General features: G+C 37.1%; 1 protein-coding gene across 1 annotated transcript in view; it reads left to right on the forward strand.

Moving 5' to 3' along the window:
- LOC127528752 (protein shisa-like-2B) overlaps positions 1-15,821 on the forward strand; it is a 43,388-nt gene that overhangs the window by 3,868 nt on the left and 23,699 nt on the right. The gene's annotated exons all lie outside the window — the stretch shown is intronic.

Here is a 15,821-nt window from a genome sequence, read left to right on the forward strand (position 1 = left end):
GGGCGCCCACCCCCGGGGTGAACAGGAGACAGAGCCCCGTAGTATTATATTATATTATATTATATTATATTATATTATATTATATTATATTATATTATATTATATTATTAGCAGCTTCAGAACACTATCTGGATGTGGAAAGTGATGACTGGTAATATTTATAAAAAGCTTTAAAGTGCTAACCTTCCCTTAATAAATATAACAAAATTAATTATAAATTGTCTTGATTACTATTGATGGGGAAGTAGCAGAAATATAATTTGAATGGTCACACCTTGGTATGATCACTTATGTAGGGATTAAAACAACTACATATAAAATAATAACCTCACCCTTACCACTGCACTTGCCCTGATTCACTGTTTCACTCATTCTTTGATACCACATCCTCATCTCCTCTGCTGCCCTGACTGATTGTCCAACACCCAATATACTTTCTAGTTGAGGGGTCTTTTCATACCTCAGCCCCTGTTCCTCGTTATAAACGGATAGTTTTCAGAGTACATGCTCGATCCAGTGAAATGCCTTTTTCTGCACTTTCCTAACTCTTCAGCACTGATAAAGTATAGAAGCTGCTCAGGGATAGTTTTATAGTAGAACCTCACTTAAACTAAGCAACAAAGATGTAATACCCCAACTCTTAAGATTAGAAGCAAATGAAACATCAGATCTTTCTGTGCCTGAGCAAACACTGGACTTCTTTTATCACCTGAGATCTGTTTCTTTTTCTTTTGTATCTTCTCCCTTTCTTTCTTTTTCCCTTTTTTCCAGCACTGACTACAGTGAGGGTTGGCCTTGACAATATAACAAAAACTCAGTGTGCCCTCAGTGTGGCTTATCGAAATGAAATTGTGAACAAAATTTAAGTTAACTTACTCGGACTAATCCAAAAGGCATCACAAGCCAAAACATTATTAGATCAAAAGACATTTTAAATTCTGTACTTGCTGTTATAAAAACAGAAATCATAGAAGCTTATTGCAATGGATGAAATGCCACAACATGAAAGAAATATGACAGAAATGAAGAAATCTAATTTTCAAGTTTTGACCTGAAAAAGAGGCACATAATGGCTTTTAAAAGGGGGATTTTGTGTGCCTGTTCAATACCACCCATGTGAACAGGACGTGAGGCCTTACTTGACCTAATGTTCTGTAATAGTAAGGACAGAATATAAATTTTATCGACCTGCTGTGAAACAACCGTCTAAACATACCACAATTAGATTTAACATTTTTGGCAGTCTGTGCAGTGGAAGCAAAAACTTTCATGTTAAAATTGGAACAAATTCATCAGGGGCTTCTCAGAATAGACATGACTGTATTCTATATGGGATGTCGATCAGGGGCAAATGAAACACCTAAATATTGAATTTTTGTACATAAAAACACAGACATTTTATAGCAGACGGTTGGCAGAAAAATACTAAATATCTGCATAAGTAATATAAAAGTAACAGAGCAAGAAATACCTTACTTGGAACAAAGGCACCACAGTCAGAATCACATTCTTTGATTTCTCTAGTCTTTAAAACCATCCTGCCTCAGAGACTGGGGAACAAGATAAGGGCTATGAATTTTGATTCCTCCACAATCTTCTGGATCATGGACAACCTGACCAACAAATGACAGTTTGTGAGGCTTAAGGACTGTGTGTCAGAGATGGTGGAGTGCAACACTGGGGGACCTCAGGGAACCATCTTGTCTCCCTTCCTGTTTACCATCCACAAGACTCACTTCCAGTACAATACCAGCTCTTGTCATTTACGGAATTTCTCAGCTGACTCCTCCGTCATAGGTTGCAGTGATAATGGAGACAAATCAGAGTATAAAAGGCTGGTGGAGAACTTTGTCCTGTGGTGCAGGGAGAACCACCCACAGATCAACAACAAGACAAAAGAATTGGTGGTGGAGTTTCTGTGTGTTAATGAGCCCCTAAGACCAGTCATCATCCATGAGAAGGAAGTGGAGGGGGCGCAGAGCTATAAGTACCTGGGGGTACATATGAACATGAAAATGGACTGGTTTGACAAAACAAGAGCTCTGTATAAGAAAGGCCAGAGCAGACTGCATTTCATGGGGAAACTTGGGGCTTTTGATGTGTGCAGCAAGCTGCTGGAAATATCATAAACAGCATTGAGGTCCATCTGTCTTATGTCTCATATCCTACATAACATGACAGAACAGAAAAAAGGAAAAGGTTGTGTTTGAAATTGCTGTACTGGAAAGGATTTGTAAAGCTCTAACTCAAGTCAAGTAGCACACTATTAGCTGTCAGTAAAAGTGTCAATTTTTGTGAGTTTTTGGAAACATGAAATTGTGCTGGAAAGTCATCACCTGTGATATAAAGTTGTGTAATCTGACATTCTCAGGCGACGAGATCAGAAACTACAGTTGTCAAGTTTGACATCCTCTCCGACTAGAAGTTTTATAATGTGATACCAGCTTAAGTGATTATAAGGCCTGCACACATCACCACATATTATATTATATTAATCACAATGTTTTACTTTTAACACACAAATGATAGTAACATGAGGAGGAATACCATTATATTTTTGTTCATATTTATTCCCCTGTTACCGCTACTATTTCCTATTCAGCTCTTCCTCCTCCCCCAAATAATTCTTGATGCTGTCTCCCTTTCCAGTTTTAATAACCTAGAAGGAATTCTCTGTTTAATATGCCATAAATATAAATGCACAAGTTGTAAGAAGGGTACGGTCACCAGCATGGACATCGTGTTAAATTCCAGGTTGTAAACTGCAGTAAAACTGCAGTACTGGAAAGCCATAGGATTTTAAATAGTTGTGTTCTTTGTGAAGTGTTACCTGTTTAGGCTGAAGATTACTGGTTGAAAAGGTGATGTTTTCTGGTGCAGGGCACTCTGCTACTCATCGTGACTAGAAGGGAAGGAGTTGGAAGTAGAAGGGAAGTGATGCCAGTGTTCTTCTAGGCAGTGGGGGAAACAGAAACAATGTTAGTAAATGTTCCACACTCATACCATTTCCCTGGTGTACTCTTGAAAAACTCCCTTTAAGAGACTAACTATGCTTGCATGTTTGACATTACACTGCTCTTTGGTGACTTCAAAAGAACTGTGACCATATGGAAGCCCCAACCAATATAAACTCAATAAATACCAAAATGTTTCAAAATGCCAGGTAGTAAGAAGTAGCTCCACTTGTTCATTTGGACCCCAGTTTTAGAGGAAGGATACAAATAGTGCCAGAAAATGTTTTGGTAGCCCCTGCTATCGGTGTACCAGTCTTCATGTAACCATACAGGGGATAATAATAGTTTTTAGCACACAACAGCAAGAAGAGCTACACTACATAAAGATAGTTCTGTATTTCTCATCCCATTTACTAGTAATCATTAGTTTCTGCTTTAAATTGGAAACCTATCAATTGTCCAGTTTAAGAAAAGTCACCAGGCATTTTAAATTTATCTAATTTTTTTTTTAAAAATACCCTTAAAAAATTCCTGGCATTGCCTTAGCATAATGATAGACAATTAGTTCTTAAATGACACACTGTAGAAGAGAACAGAGAGACCTTGACTATGGATGCAAATTTAAAAGTCAGAATTCCATATGGCTAATATGAGACAAATTGTACTGGATGGACTAAAAATGAATCATTCAGAAATAAGCACACTTTCTAGGAATAAAAAGCATTTTTATATTGAGTGGAGATATTATTAAATTGGACACAAATAAAGACAACACGCAATTGTACAATTACTGTATACACATTTTATCTATGCATTCGTTTTCCCACCTAGTTTTTCCCATTACAGAAATAACAGGGAACAAGAGTCTAATGTGAATGGTGCACACAACAAGGCAAGAACCAAACCTGGATGGAACTCCAGTCTTTTTCAGGATTTTACAAATAATACATGTTATGTTGTAACAATCTGGCAAATTACCATGAGGCAGTATGTCCTAAAAGCCATGCAAAGTGGGGTTGTTCAGAGTCCTGTGGAGTTGACTGGGCACAGAGAAGTTCTATTTGCCACTCAAAAACAAAGCAGCAACTGGGATGCTGGGGGCAGGAATTGTCAAGGCAGTTCTTAATGCCAAAAAAAAGAGACTGTACTAGCTTGGTGGGCTGACACGTGATTGTTTCTGTTCAGGCTTGGTTTGTTTTTGAGTCTGCATGATCTGTTAACACACAAGAGCAACAAATCAATTTATTTGATTGCTGCAACCACTTGTTCATGCAGTTTATTTCTCCCACCTGGAAAGGGACATTACAATATTTTTAATGTTATAATGGTGATGTCGCAATCAGTTCCCGCATTTTTAAAATTTTTTTTTGCAGATGTCAATATTTTTTTATACTTGATGTTATGAATTGTTAGGAACAGCTAGCAAGGGAAACAAAAAGGGATCAAACAAAAGGAGGATGCATTTGGGAGAAGGCAGAATGATGGTAAAAAAATTAGAGTAGAGTCCACACCTAAAGAAATCAGGTGAACCAAATCAAAAACCACAAATCTTAATTGAATGAAGCAAAACTAGACGCGATAAATAACATCTCATTTAATCTTCCAATAACACTAATGAATGGAGTCAAAGGAAAAATTGGACTCAATATATGGTTGCCGATAGCTGTGTGCAACCATCTTATACATGTGGGACATAATAATATAACAAGTCACATAACTTCTGTAGTCGTATGACCAGAAACGGGTATAGTGACTATAATAAAAATGGCTGCAGTAATTATAAGACTGTGACAAAATGATGACAATAATCTGAAAAAGAGAACAAAAATGTAATGTAAGGCACTTCAAGTGACACGGCTTTATCAAATATACTGAAATTAACCGTATATTGTTTATTAGTTTAAGGCATCTGATTGTAATTAACCTGTAAAAATATAATGGTCCATGTAATGGCCAAACTATTCCAAATAGTTCTTATATATTATATATTATATTATATATATAATAGTTCTTCCATCACTCACCTGCAGTTGGATACTGGACTTCCTGTCTGGTTGCTCCTAGAGGGTCAGGCTGGTTCTCCACACATCCACTGCTCTCAGCCTCAACACCGGGACGCCGCAGGGTTGTGTGCTCAGCCCGCTCCTCTACACCCTCTACACATATGACTGTGTCCCCACTCACCATGGTAACAAGATCATAAAGTTCGCGGATGACACAACGGTGGTCGGACTCATCTCGGGCAAGGAGGGTGAGCTGGCATACAGGGACGAGGTGGAGCGGCTGTCAGAGTGGTGCACAGTCAATAACCTGCTCCTCAACACCACAAAAAACGAAGGAGCTTGTTATTGACTTTAGAAAAAACAAAACTGACATCCAGCCACTCACCATTGGCAGGGCCTGTGTGGAGAAGGTCCGGGTGTTCAGGTTTCTGGGTATTGAGCTGGAGGATGACCTGACCTGGAGCGCCAACACCAAGGAGCTGCTGAAGAAGGCACAGCAGAGACTGTATTTTCTAAGAATTCTCAGAAAGAACCATCTCCCCAAAAATCTGCTCCTTGCTTTTTATCACTGTTCCATCGAGAGTGTGCTCACATACGGACTGTGTGTGTGGTACGGCAGCTGTACTTCCTCAGAAAAGAAAGCGCTCCACAGGGTTGTCAGGACAGCGGAGAGAACAATTGGTTGTACCCTCCCCACTCTGGAACAAATCTACACCTCCTGATGCTGCAAAAAAGCAATAGACATTTCACAGGATTCATCACATCCCGGTCATTGCCTCTTCCATCTTTTGCCATTGGGCAAGAGATAAAGAGCAATGAAAACCAGGACAAATAGCCTTAAAAACAGCTTTTATCCAAAAGCAATCATGGCCCTGAACTCAGAATAAAACTGCTCCGTATCATTCTCCCAATGTGCAATATAGACCTTAAGTCAACAAGTGCAATTTGTATATTTTGTAAAGTACTTTTATTACTATTCAGTTTGTTGTTATTTTCTCTCTTCTTGTCTTTTTAACTCTTATTCCTCACACTGAGTCGACTGCACCTTCAATTTTGTTGTTCTTTTATAAAAGTGACAATGACAATAAAGATCTATCTATCTAAATACCATAGCTGCTTTAGCGTTGTTACTCTCAAGTATTTATCTCACTGTATCTGAGTGTGAATCACAGCTCAACAGGAGCAGATCGGAAAGAAAATTATCAGTATGCAGCATCTAGCACACGCTGCCTCAGCCATGCTGCCTATTTGAACTGCTCTCATATGACAAATGCTTCAGAGCCTTTCCTGTACTGACCTCGCAGTTCAGAAACAGTTTCATCCCAAGAACTATAAACACACTCAATCAGTCCATCAACTGCTCTTTGTAGAACACTTTGTACTTATAAGTACAATCACCTCACTGTAAACTTGTGATACAGTTATAATATTGCACAACCTGAGCCACTTTATAAAGTGCGTATTTACATATGATGACGATATCATTTTTAAGATGAAATGCAGCAAAATATGTTTATTACTTTATACAGATAAAATGTTAACATCATTTAAATAATCCATATTGCTAATAATTAAATATTTAATGACATGGTGTCGCAGCGCTAGCAAAGAGCTGGTGCCCTTCAGGGATTGTTCCTGCCACGCGCTGTATTCTTGCTGGGGCTGGCGTGACACTGTAAAGATAGATGGATAGAATAATTAAACATGTCCTAGGAAGATATTTCAATGTTCCTTAAAAGTTTTGAAGAATCGGCGTTCTCAGCTTACAGGTGGCTTAACATCAATTACAGAGCTGATTGTGTGGCGATTGGTTACTTGGAGAAAGAAAAGTAAGGACAGGAATTGGAGGTTAGTACGTTTGAGAGAGACAGTACTGGTGCAATAAATTATTTCATTGAAGGTCGCCCACAGAGCAGCAAGCATCTTGCGTGAGGCTGGAACAATCTGTGGACAGGGCTCCAGCTTGTCACTATCACTGCGCCACCGTGTTCCAGTGATTAATAACATGCTTTAATTCTTATCATCATGAAAATGATATCAAGTATACATCTCAGTATTTAAATTATTCAGAGAGCTGTAACATTACGAATGTAATAGATTCTGTGTCCTGTCGGAGGAAGAGAAAGCCCGTTGCCCGTTTAATAAGCACATAATGATTCACACACATAGAACACATAGAAGAACACATACAAAACAAAGCATTTAATGTGCTACTTTAGGCACGATGGTATTTGAGAAAATTAAATGATTTTAAGATGAAGTTTATGATGTTCTACTTTCGTGACAAAATAAACTATTTGATTAAAGTGGAAATTTCGAGATTAAAACTGACATTTCAAGCTTTTTTTCATTGTGTCCTATTTTTTTTCTTTTCTCTGTACCCTAATAAGCTTTCATATGACACTCAGACGGTGGGCTAAGACTCACCTTTTCATGGCGACGTTGATATCTGACAACTTCTTATTTATTTCGGGCACGGTGCGCCTTTCTGAACTTGAACTTTCAAGTTCCTCCACCACTCTGTCACTCTATCAACTTCCTTTTGTTGTTTATACCACTGTTTAAACCAACAAATACTGTAGTACATTTTTCCTTGCCTCCACTTGGTATTTGCTGAAATTCTTCTTTTTTCCTTGTGCTTCTGCCATTGTCTTTTCATAGAACGCTGGACTTAAGGGCTATTTAAATTGATTTGGGAGGAATTTGGAGTGGCAGCAGGCGCGTGCATGTGCGTTACTTTTCATGCTGACCGGGATTTATGGAACGGAAGAACATAGAAGTTGGCGTACGTGTCACAGGTGTCTGGTCACATTTATAGGTAATCTAACTTAGACACCATTAAAATATCCAACTACGCCACCCAGTTTTATTAAGAGACTGGGAACTCGTGAAATTTACCAATAATAGCACACAGGTTTCTTTAAATTGGGCGGTGAGTAAACACACAATGAAAGACACAACAGTAATTTCAGAAAAAGGCAACAGTAAGTTCTATTGTACAAGACAATATAAGGTACATTAAAAAGATAAACGAACATAACAGAACCTAAACATATCAGGAATTAATTTCCTTTTTTGTAAAAGGAAAATACACAGTCCACACTCTAAAAGTCCGTAAAAACAAGAATTGGAGGATACAACCTTTAGTGGTGCAGAGTCCAGTTTGGGCACTGTGTTACCCCAACACTTAATTGTTCATGGATGCACTCTGTTCCCCGGCAGAAGTTGTGTCAAATTGTTGACTCCCTGTCAGCGTCTCTTCGTTGTTCCTTTTTCTTCCACTCTGGGCTCCTTGTGTTGCTGGGACCTAGGCACGCCTCATTTCTCGTCTGTCAGCTTTACTGGGTCCTTTCATGCAGATTCCCTCTCTCGCTGAACCCACATCCGACGTCTCTTTGTGGAGCTGTCTCTTCCTCCCTGGAAGTGTTGCTGTCCTTGTGCCTCACGTTGTGCCAGCCAGGTACCCTTGTCTGCCTGCGAGCCCCTGTGCCCTGTCCGAGTGTCTTGGCAGCGTTTCCTGTGGACTCTCCCCCCTGCCTTCTGCTGGCCAGCAGTTTATATTTACTTCACCCCTCTGTTGTCAGTCCTGGACAAACAGTTTAATCAATGGCACATCTAAATTGCCTGGGTTTAACAATTAATAAAAACACAAGTTAACAAAATGTATGGTTACCAAACATTAATAAGTACAGATATGCTGATTAGGAACCAATATTTCCAAGCCAGGTAAATACAGACATTCTACCAAGGCCAGACTTCAAAGCAGTGACTCCCTGGCAAGACAGCAAATACCATTAATAAGTACAGACATGCTGATTAGAAACCAATATTTCCAAGCCAGGTAAATACAGACATTCTTCTAAGGCCAAACTTCAAAGCAGTGATTCCCTTGCAGGACAGCAAATATCATTAACAAGTACAGATAGCCTTTTAACTTCTCACCCCCCAGTCCCAATAGTGGGTGCCTAATGGAACCACCCAGTGCACAAAAAAAATGTAAAAGTGTCCCCCTCTGACATACGCACAGATTTATGCTTCTGGATTTTTTTGTGCGTACGCACATTTCCACTTTTGTCTGTACGCCATGTTTTAGTGTGAATTCTATGCACTGCGTTATGCGTGAGGCCCCGGGACAGGACAAGAAATGTTAAACAAGCTAAAAAGTCATTAAACCATCCAATATAGAAACATAGGCAAATAAAATGCAGCAAGAAAATCGAAACCAAAAATCAAAAACTGAGAAATCTAAATAGCACTACTGCACACACAAAAACTCAATTGATGACTTCTATTGCATATCCTCTGGAAATGTGCTCTGTAGCAACCAAACTCATGTCATGACAATGGTAACTAAAAATGGTGATGCTCCAAAAATACATAATGGTGATGGAACAATTAAAAATTATTATTGAAAATGTGAATCTGTGCCACAAAAAATGTATAATGGGAGTTAAAAATTAAGAAGGAAACTTGAAACAACCATTAAAAAAATCCCAAAAGCACAGAAGTCATGACAACAAAAGGGCATCACCAGAATAATGATATAATCATTCAAGAAGTGCATAAAAAATGACATACACACTAAAGTTACAAAAATGAGTGGAAAAGGTTGAAAAACTCTAAATGAAAAAATTGGTTGTTATCATGGTTCATGTCGCTAAGCATATGGTGCATGCACTGGGTAACAGTGGCCATCTTACTGTATATAACATCACCTTCTTAAAGGTGTCCAAACATTGTTTAAAAGTACAAAAGCAACTTCACAAGAGATTCAGTAGTTATAAAATGTATTTACAGTAGTTTTTGACTTTGTTTTGTTTTCAATGTTGAGTTTAGGCAGGTTACTGATCTCTTTTCCTAGTGTAATAACTTCTGCCTTATCTGACTATCCCCTGGATAGGCCAGTAAAAGAAAATAAAAAAAACAAGATCTCTGCTGTTTTGCTTACAAGCTGTCTGTCAGGACATCCATGGAAATGACTCAGTGGCCACGAGATAAGTTTGTAACATTAAAAATGAATGATCCTTATATCCAAACACTTAAACTTAAACGGAGTAATGTAGCAGAATATAATAGTCATTCCATAGGTTGTGACTATATTTTACCATTATTTTTTATACCATTTGCACTCCATCATTTTAGGTTTTGCTCTTGTGCATTATCGTTGATGGCATCAACCACCTGTTGCTAACATATGGCATCTAGAAGTCAAGTTGCATGATGTTGGCAGGCCAATACTAATAAAGGTGGCAATCTTGTGCATCCAAAAAATCTGGATTGTGTTCAAAAGTGCATGTGGTAGCTAGTCATTAAGTTTTATAGCTAGACAGATAGAACTTCAATTGTTCCCAGTGGGAAGTTTAACTTTTTACAGAATTTATTAGAACATTTGTAACTTTTTGACTTTTGACTTTTGGTTTACATATTGGATTTGGATGTTTTGTTATTTTGAGACCCATCATTTGCCCTGGTTATGATGTTTTGTGCACCTTGCTGCCACTATGGCTTGACATTTTTAGTTTTTTTCAAAAAAGCAGAATAGTGTTCTTTCTGGAAGCATTTATTGTAAATTGTGCTCAGTCTTTGATGCCTCAGAGAGAATGGCTGTTTCAGCTAGGAGACTGTTCAATTTGAAACAGGGTAGTAAATCGGTAAGTTCATGCATAAGACATTTCGAAATCCTTTCAGTAGACTCCGGCTGCAATGACCATGCTTTTATGTCAGTTTTTAGAATTGGTCTTTTTAGAAGAAATAAAAAAATGACATGGGCAGTCACGATGTGGGTGAAGTTATATGTTTTGCCATTAAATCTAAGCAAGATCTATGCCACTCTCCCTAAAACCTGTCTACAAAGACTTCCATGAAAAGTTTTTGATACTCAGGGCAGTTTACAGTATGACAAATAATCATGTTGACACACACTCTGTCATTCAAGGCTTATTTAGAAATAGCAATCAACAAAATGCAAATATGATTGGGATATTGGAAAAATCCAACCCAGGAACAGCATCAGACTGCACATAAACAGTGAACAGATTAAGAACTGGATTCTAGAGACATAAACTGTAGTACTAATTCCTCCCAAAAATAATCTTAAAATTCTATAAAGTGGAGTACTCCATTCAGTTTCAACATTAAATTGTCAATGGGGCTAAAATTTAGTGGTGACAATATCTGGTGGCAGTCTATGGCAGAAGACCACACAGGATGGTGACTTGTGATTTTCTTTTAGTATTGGCATTAGAATCTCTTCAATGTTGTTTTTATTTCATAGTTGAAAGCTAAGAATTATAAAAACAAATTTTCATATTAATTTTTGTCAAAGGAGAAATTAAGCTTTTCATTCACCTGACAAAAGTGTGAAATATTGAATGAGGTTGAAAATAATAAGTTTAACAAACACAAATACTGTTTTCTATAGAAAAATGACCAGAACACACAGTCAGGAAAGGCTAGATTCAAAAACCTGTAGTGTATATAAATGTTATGTTGTCAACATCACAAAATAACAAAAATGGTGCACAGGCCTCAATATAACCAAAAACCTGACCAGGACTTCACTGGCCAGCATCAGAAATGGGCCTCACCTAAAGTAGCCTGACTCCAAAAGCAAGTGGTAGATTGTCTGGCCTGCATGGGCCCTAAAAATTGGGCACAGTCTTTAATAGTTTTAAAATACTGTAAATACTCAAAGGGTAGGATGACAATACAAATCTGAGAGACAAAAATAATTCTCCTTAAATTTAAAGTGGAGGTGTCCAGCTGCTATCCTGGAGGGCCACAGTGGCTGCTGGTTTTCCTTCCTGCCACTTTCTCCATGGGGTCCATTTTCTGTTGTTAAATTTAATTCTGCTCCAGATGATCAGCTAACTCCAGCCTATTTTTCTCCAACCAGTTTCTTAATTAGAAGACGATTCTTACTGTTAATTAAACCCATTATTTACCTCCATCACTTCCTGGGGCTCTCATTCTGGCACAGCAGACATTTTCAAAGCAGTTTATTTTCTTTTTTCTAAGAGAATCATCATAATGTTTTATGAACCTGAGCAGATCAGCATTTCTGAGACCTTCACCTTTCTTGATGGAAACAGATTAGCTGGTCATGTGTTGGCTCACATTGTGTTTCATTATTGCTTGATTGCTAACTATGGAAAAAAAGAAACAATGAAGGTGTCTGCATCCTATATAGCAAGTCAATTACAAATAAGGCCAAAGAAGTTAATTAGCATTAGAAACTAGTCACTAATTAAGAAAATGGTTAGAATAAAAGCCTGCATTCACTGTGGTCCTCTAGGATCAGAGTTGGACACCCCTGAAGTAAAGCATTTATTAAATAACAAAAGTATAAAACAAGAAAAAGTAGCAAAAGGAAAGACAAAAAGGATATGTCTGAAAAGGCAACCTATGGCAAAAAAGTGCAATATTCAAGTTCAGAAACAAAATTAAAAATCCATAATATCCAGAAAATCAGAAGAGTACAGTACTCACAAAGCTGATGCAACCTTCACAATTCTCAGTGATGCTCTGAAGGACCCATCTCCTCAACCCAAATATACAAAATCTGAAGGCAGTCCCCCAGCAGTGATGCCACGGTGTTCCTGCCACTTGATGTCTCCACCTCTATGTTTTACTATAAGGAATGTATTAAAACACAGATACACTGTACATATGGAACTACAGCGCCTTGTAATAAGGAGACCAGGGTTCACATCCTGGGTCATCTGTGCATGTAGTTTGTATATTCCCTCCGTGTCTGCTTGGGTTTTGTCCGGGTGCTTCAGTTTCTGTCCCATTGGATCATTGTCTTAAAATAATCTGGCATAGCTGCAGGCTAGTATTAATTGAGACAGCTTAATTAATAAGAAATGGTAAATCACCACTTTCAGGAATTAATCTAAACAATCATAGCCACTTCTTGGTAAAAGAAAACTGACTTATAGGGTTAAAACAGCTTCTTAAAAGAAAGTTATGGACAGCCGTAAATAAATTAAACAATGCACAAATTAAATAACTTGGATTTATTTTTCCTGGAGTTCTAATTCAGTCCAGAGATCTGGGTTCCTAACTCTAGAAATCAAAACTTTATGTAATTGTAATTTCAATTTCAAGCAAATGAAGAAAAAGCAAATATTTTTTGCCCAAATTAAATCAAAAGTATTTTTTCATCTTTTCTTTTTGTTTTGTCTTTGTTTTATGACATAACCAAACCAATTGTGCTCTGCAAACATTGTATTCAGAAGAACACTTTTCTTGCCACGTGGATTTGTAACAATGGTACCAGTCCAGATGGTGCTTACTGTGAGTAAAGACAATTTAATTTTGGCAGTGTTTAACAACATAAATACCATGATGTCACTAAAGTGTGACCACCCCCCACCTTTGTATTGAATATAGAGAAGATGTGGTTACATACAATGCATAACAATTAAATAATATGCCCTAGTTGTAACATACTGTATGTGAAAGAAATCAACATATTAATTAAAGAAAGATTCTTATCCTGTACTAAGATAAGTTTGATAAAACCTCTTTGAGTCAGAAACCAGGCAGGAGAAAGCCTGTTCATTGTGTCTTTTAATTATCCCTTCAGCAAATGCTCAAGAGGGAGCATTCATCACAGCAGTCTGTTACAGAGTGATCAAAAAAGTAAGGGCAGAGGTCCATTTTATAAACAACAGTGCTGAATTAATGCTTACATATCATACTCTGGTTGGCTAAAAGACATGAGGTGCTTTAGCATAGGGCACAAACAGCCTAAAATAAAAGTCTTTCTCCATTATATCATTGTTCTTCAATATTTCTTATTCTGTTATTAAAACTGTTAATGTGCTAACTAGCAAGTCTTACTGGATGTGTGAAAGAACATTACATCATTCAGTTTCTTGAACCATCCCCCTTGAACATTCTGCTTGTTTACTTGACCATTTCAGTAGTTCTCTTCAGGACATTTGTAAAAGAAAGTTTTGTACATTTCAATGTGCATTGCAAACCAAAATATTTAACTATGGTTATCTCCAAATTATTCTCTCACACTTAACATACTGCCATTTTATACTTGTTTACAATATGTGGAGTAACAATGCCAGCAACAAAGAAAGGAAAGATGCAATATAAAGCCCAACATAAACGAAACATGCAGAATAAATAATACAAAAATATGCCTATCACTCCCAGAGTTCCACACAGGTTACCATACAATAGGAAAACTCAATTTTATATAAATTGTTAAACTAGAATACAATTAAAATGGTACAACAAAATAAAAGTTCATGCATTTCATATACACGTAATGTAAAATTAATTTACTAAATAATGTCTTAGGCATACCTGGTTGTTATGTGTACCAGCTTAACCAAAACCAGAACTTATTCGGAAACTCAACTTCCTTTCATATGAAATGGGCTACAGGGTCGTCACCTTTAGCAGACTTAATTTGAATTCGCTGAAGAAGGCTTTGAGTCATCTTACATGGATGGTTGGCATAATCTTATTAAATTATTTTTCTCCTTCCTATCTTTAATTTAACAGGATCTGCAAGTTATTGACATTTCAAAATCAGGTAAGAATATACCTTGGGAGAAAGGCATGATTTATATAAAAAAGGAATCAAAACAGATGATCCCCATCTAGTTTTTTTTATTTATGTATGTTCTAATGTAATTACTGCCTATTAAGGATTTACTGCACCAGGCATCAAGTACTAGAGACCTTGTTGGACTAATCAAATCAGCTGTACGTTTTATATTTCCTGTGAATTTTAAATTATTTTCTGGGATCAATAACATAATTATGGGATGTGTCACATCATTAAGATTTTTTTTTCAACTGCAATTAATTTTTCTTCCTTCATTTTTTAATTCTGTTTAGTGCAGTCACAGAATAAAATTCTAAAACAATGATATCGAAAACCAGGAAATCACACAGAATCCAAAAGCCTTTTGGTTCAAGTTTTAGACTTTTATTAAAAGAGACTACTGCTTATGCTAATGGACAACATCTAATACCTTTGTCCATAACTTGCAGACAAGCCCACTGCCCACTTTTACATTACATTATGTTTATCCATTTCCATGGGGGATGAATAAAGTATCTATCTATCTATCTATCTATCTATCTATCTATCTATCTATCTATCTATCTATCTATCTATCTATCTATCTATCTATCTATCTATCTATCTATCATTATGCTAATAGCCAACAACGTTTGGCATTTTGCAAGCTTTGTCTCCTATGCTTTTCAACCATGCCCCCTTACTGCTATTTTTCCACCCAGTCTTTGGCATCAGCTTTCAGGGTGTCATTTTACATTGGTGGATTAGTTACATGTAAGTACTCAGTGCATTCCAGTGCTTAAACCATATTGGTTGTGAGATTGCAATATACTTTAAAAATAATAATATCTTATAAGGGGCAGTAATTGAATTATCTAGTGTGGGATTGTATATAAAAATATCCAGTAAGTATTTGTGTAGATAAATTTCCATACTCCAGGCAGTATAGTGCACAAGGTACTGACCCATCATAGAATACTTCTACTTACCAGCTCAGTGCTATACACGATGATTAATACAATAAAGATTCATGGAAGAAAAAAAGGTATATTGACACTTTTACCAAGTATTTTGATTTTCCTCTAACATCCAAAAGATGTATTGTTAGGTTAATTAGACTCCCTGAGCTGGACCATATACTGAAAGTGTGTGCTGTGACCTTTATTCTGTCCAGGATTGGTTCATGCTTCATGCCTAATGCTTTCAGGATAGATGCACAACTTCATCTGGACAGGTATATTGAATGGACAAAATATACCTTTTTATTAATTCAAATTACATTCTACAAAAAAACCCAGAAAAGAGTAAAAC

Source organism: Erpetoichthys calabaricus, chromosome 7 (genome assembly GCF_900747795.2).
Source record: "Erpetoichthys calabaricus chromosome 7, fErpCal1.3, whole genome shotgun sequence".
Classification (NCBI taxonomy): domain Eukaryota; kingdom Metazoa; phylum Chordata; class Cladistia; order Polypteriformes; family Polypteridae; genus Erpetoichthys; species Erpetoichthys calabaricus.